The sequence below is a fragment of the Lygodium microphyllum genome, chromosome 11 (assembly GCF_053477565.2).
Source record: "Lygodium microphyllum isolate KBCC chromosome 11, Lygodium_microphyllum_v1.1.10, whole genome shotgun sequence".
In the NCBI taxonomy this organism is placed as follows: Eukaryota; Viridiplantae; Streptophyta; class Polypodiopsida; order Schizaeales; family Lygodiaceae; genus Lygodium; species Lygodium microphyllum.
Genome location: NC_141145.1, coordinates 161,963,114 through 161,968,621, shown reverse-complemented (window position 1 = coordinate 161,968,621; position 5,508 = coordinate 161,963,114). Strand labels below are relative to the sequence as shown.

General features: G+C 44.4%; 1 pseudogene; it reads right to left on the bottom strand.

The window, feature by feature from the left end:
- Positions 1-4,577: 4,577 nt before the first annotated feature.
- LOC148029612 (18S ribosomal RNA) lies at positions 4,578-5,115 on the bottom strand (annotated as a pseudogene; the record flags this gene model as incomplete).
- Positions 5,116-5,508: the final 393 nt, after the last annotated feature.

Genomic DNA, 5,508 nt, shown 5'->3' with positions numbered 1-5,508 from the left:
ACTTACCAATCCAACATCATAGCTCAAATCTGGCCTGGTAATAGTCATATAAATCAAGCTTCCTACTATACGTCTGTACATAGTAGGGTCTTCCAGAAGCTCACCTGCATCTGTGCTCAGCTTCACATTCTGCTCCAAAGGAACTGAAATAGGCTTACAGCCTGTCATCCCATATTTGGATAGCATGTCCAATCCATACTGCCTCTGCAAGAGCTGTATCCGACTTGGTGATCTAATCACCTCAATGCCCAAGAAATAACGCAACTCTCCCAAATCCTTCATCTCAAACTTCTGCTTCAATAGCATTTTCATATGAAGGATATCTTCATCACTGTCACCTGTCATAATCAAATCATCAACATAAATGACAAGTAGCATAATACCTTTCTCTGTTTTTCTCACATAAAGTGAGAAATCTGCCTTGGAAATCTGAAAGCCAATAGTGACAAGATACTGTCCTATCTTGTCAGACCATGCTCTAGGTGCTTGCTTCAAGCCATACAAGGCTTTCTTCAACCTGCAAACAAACTCAGGATGAACAGCATGCACATAACCTGGTGGCTGCTCCATATAGACCTCTTCTTGCAAATCACCATGCAAGAAGGCATTCTTTACATCCATCTGATGTAAAGACCATCCCTTTGATGCAGCCATAGCAATGACTGCTCTTACGGTTGCCATCCTTGCAACCGGACTGAATGTTTCTTCATAGTCAATGCCATATGTTTGTGCATACCCCTTGACCACTAATCTTGCCTTGTATCTGTTCACAGAACCATCTGCATTGTGCTTCACCTTATAAACCCACTTACAGCCAATTGCATTCTTACCTTTAGGCAAAGGTACCAATTCCCATGTAGCATTTGCTTCCAAGGCATCCATTTCTTCATCCATGGCTTTCTCCCATTTTTCTTTTCCCATGGCTTGCTCAAAAGAAGTGGGTTCTGGTTCCTGTATCACTTTGACCATATATGCATAGTGAATGGCTGTAAATCCATCATATTTCAGCCTATCCACAGGATACCTAACTCTGGTAGACCTGCGCAAAGTGGGTTCACTCCCAGGTGCTCTCAAAACATCCCTGGTCTTCCTTACTCCAGGTGTAACAATAGAAGGAATACCCAACTCATCATCAATGCTCTGTTCTGAGCCACTGGATTCACCATCCACATAAGAGTGACCTGCATTCACATCAAACATGGGCTGATCAACCTTCTCTTTTCCTTTTCGTGATACCTGCATACCACTATCTGCATTACTTTGAGAAGATTCTCCTGATCTCAATCTGCCTGTCCATGGCGAAGAATGTGAACCACTGCTAGAGGACGCTCCAGGTCCACTAATATTTTGTGACTGCTGCTGTGAATTTTGTGCAGCATTACCATTTTGTGCATCTACATCATCAATCACATTTACTGGTTTATACCAGCTACTCATCTCATCAAAAACAACATCTCTGCTCACTGTAAACTTACGAATAGAAGGGTTATAGCATCTATACCCTTTTTGCTGCAGAGAATAACCAATAAAGATGCACTTCTCAGCTTTTGGATCCAACTTGGATCTCAACTCATCTGGCACATGTACATAGGCAATGCAACCAAAAATTTTCAAATGAGAAATATCTGGTTTCCTACCAGTATACCTCTCCTCTGGAGTCATTCCATGTATTGCTGCAGTGGGAGTTCTGTTCATTATGTAGACTGCTGTAGCAACTGCTTCAGCCCAATAAAAATCTGGCAAGTCTTTTTCATTGAGCATGGCACGAGATACCTCTCCAATATGCCTGTTTTTTCTTTCTGCAATTCCATTTTGTTGTGGGGTATGACTGCATGAATATTGCTGCTTTATGCCATGCTCATGCAGGAACCTTGCAAACTCATTTGGGAGGTATTCTCCCCCTCCATCTGACCTTAGGCATTTTATCTGCAGGCCTGTTTCTTTTTGAACCATCGCTTTAAGAGTTTTGAAATGCCCAAAAACTTCACTTTTCTTTTTCATAAAATACACCCAAACTTTTCTGCTATAGTCATCAATAAAACTGACAAAATAATGACAGCCTCCAAGAGATGCAGCTTTAGTTGTCCACACATCAGAGTGGATTAATTCCAATGGCTTCTCACTCTCTTGAACATGTCTAGGAAATGGTTTCCTTGCCTGTTTTCCAAACTGACAGGCTTCACATACCTTATGCATTTCTGCAACCTTGAATTTTGGCAATCCTGCAACAATATTTTGGGCCTGCATTGATTTAAGTCGCTGTACATTAACATGACCAATGCGTTTATGCTAGATATCAATATCTGCAACTACACCGGTCCCATGTGCAAACATTGCTGCACTCAATTCAGACATGTCTGCATCCAATGTAAACATTCTGCCCTTCTTCTTTCCTTTTGCTATCAAGCGACCTTTATTTTTCATATCCTCAACAAAGCATCCATGAGGATTAAATCTGACCTGCAAGCCCTGCTCAACCATTTGACCAACAGAAACCAGATTCTTGGTGATATTCGGAACATGAAATACATCGGACAGGTATTTCTTTTTCCCATCCTGCATAGACAAGGGAATTTTTCCAATCTGCACAATAGGATGTGCAGTATCATCACCAGTCTCCACAAATCCTGGTTTTTCCATTTTCCTTGCATCCTCCATCCATTCTGCATGACTTGTCATGTGGTTTGATGCACCTGAGTCAACATACCATACATCATTGCTTTCTTCTGCACTTGTCACAGAATTGTTCATGTGCTGCACCATGAACAAATGCTCATTTCTGTCATCACCCTGTCTGCTAGAAGATGCATAATTCCCGTGTTGCAGTTTTCCATTCATGATGTCATTCTGCTTTTTATAGCAGTCTTTAGCCATATGACCCATTTTACCACAGTAATAGCATTCAACATTACTGTTTGCATTTTGGCCTCTTTGCCATCCACCACGACCTCTTTGGCTCCCCCTGCCTCTAGAGTTACCACGTCCTCCTCCATAGAACTGATTTTCTTGAGTTTGCTGCATATTCTGATTTCTACCACGGCCTCCAAATCGGCCTCCTCTACCTCTGCCTCTACCTCTTCCAGCATTTGAGTAAAAGGCAGCTTCTTTTGAAGTTCCTCCTGAAGAAGATGCACCACCATTTCTCTGCTCCTCAGAAATTAGAAGAGCAATCAACTCCTCAAAGTCAGGAAATCTTTCACGAACGGAAATGGATGTTCGAAACTGTGCATAATCCTTTCCTAGACCATTCAAGGTCACGGAAACTAAATCATCATCTTCCACTGGCGACCCAATGGAAGCAAGTGCATCTGCAATCTTCTTCACCTTCATGTGGTAGTCATTGATGCTCATATTTTCTCTTTGCACATTATGCAACTCTTGCTTGAGTTGCATTTTCCTGGCTTGTGTATTTGTGCTATACATTTTTGATAGAGTATCCCATGCCTCCTTTGGCGTACTTGCATCTTGAATATGCACAATCATAGAGTCTGAAATGCTGATAGACAGCCAGTACATAACTTTCCTGGCTCTCTCATGCCATGCTTTGAATGCCTGCATTTGCTGTTGATTGGGAACATCAGGAAGAACTGGTTCTTCTTCATTTCCTGCAACAAATTCCCAATATCCTTTTCCCATAAGGAAATTCGTCATTCTAAACTTCCATGCCTGGAAGTTGTTCTTGTCAAGCTTTTCAGTGACAATCTGTGAAAGAGAATCAGACGCCATTACAGAATACTGCAAGAAATTCTGTCACTGCAAAAAACACACACAGCTTCACCCTCACAAGGGCAAATCTGCAAAACTGGCGAAAGTGGTATTTGACCACACAGTCACTTCCTAGTGACGATTTTGCATAAACAGGAACCAAGGATGATTCTGAAACTCCCAATGTCTCTGCGCACAAGCATACGATGCAATTTCTACAGTAACTTTTCACCGACCTGTAGAACAGTGGCTGCACAGCATAAAACTGAGCCTTTTCCTGAGTGCGTGCAGAAAACTTCCGTCTGCAAAACAGGCCCCGAAATGGCCTCAAATTAAAAAAGCAAGGTCGCCAAGGGCTAAACCCCGCTCCCGCAGCATATACTGCCCTCTTGCTTCACCGCGAAGGGCGTCTCAACCAGAGACAATGCACTCCTGCAATTTCCGGCTGTGCTACCTGCAGAGATCTGCTTCCAAAACAGAAAATGAAAGCAACACTGCTCCTCTTACCAGAACACCGCGAGCTTGGCTTGCTTTCTTGAGCTCCTTACCACGAACAAGGCTCTGATACCATGTCAAGATTGTGGGAGAGAAGGAAGGAGTCTCGCTTGAAGCTTTCTTGCTTGCACAATGGGGGAAGACACACAAGGGTGGAGGCTGAAAACAGTTTTCCTCTTCTTAGTTATGTAAGCCAAAAAAACTCTAGTACAAAGAAATAGAAGAACCCTATATATGGGTCTCAAACCAAACTCAACTAACTAAGGTGGCATACTAACTGAGCCACGAACTAGAATAGATAAGGATAGCTATCATGTAGCTATTATTCATGGGCGGTGTACCAACCGCGTCTGTAACTGACAAGTCGGTGACATAAATACACAATGGTCACCCTGGCGTATCACGAGTGGAGCTCGATATCTCAACACGCGCTTACTAGGAATTCCTCGTTGAAGATCAATAATTGCAATGATCTATCCCCATCACGATGAAATTTCAAAAGATTACCCAGACTTCTTGGCCGAGGTGGTAAACTCGTTGAATTCATCAGTGTAGTGCGCGTGCGGCCCAGAACATCTAAGGGCATCACAGACCTGTTATTGCCTCAAACTTCCATGGCCTAGACGGCCATAGTCCCTCTAAGAAGTTGGCCACGAAGAGGATCCTTCGTGTAACTAGTTAGCAGGCTGAGGTCTCGTTCGTTAACGAAATTAACCAGACAAATCACTTCACCAACTAAGAACGGCCATGCACCACCACCCATAGAATCAAGAAAGAGCTCTCAATCTGTCAATCCTTACTATGTCTGGACCTGGTAAGTTTCCTCGTGTTGAGTCAAATTAAGCCGCAGGCTCCACTCCTGGTGGTGCCCTTCCATCAATTCCTTTAAGTTTCAGCCTTGCGACCATACTCCCCCCGGAACCCAAAAACTTTGATTTCTCATAAGGTGCTAGCGAAGTCATCAAAATAACATCTGCCAATCCCTAGTTATGTTGGGGAGGGGGAGGGGGGCGCGTCGCGTCGTGTTGCATCACGTGATGTGGGGGGTGTCTCATCCTGTCATGTTATGAGGTGGAGGGGGGCGTCGCGACATGTTGTGGTGTGTGTTGAGGGGGGAAGGGGGGGCGGGGCGCGTCGTGTCATGTCATGGGGGGGGGTGAGGGGGTGGGGCGCGTCATGTCATGTGATGGGGGGGGTGAGGGGGCGGGGTGCGTCGCGACATGTTGTGGTGTGTGTTGAGGGGGGAAGGGGGGGGGGCGAATTTTGGAGGTGGGGGGGAGGGCACGTTGCGACATGGTGTGGTGTGTG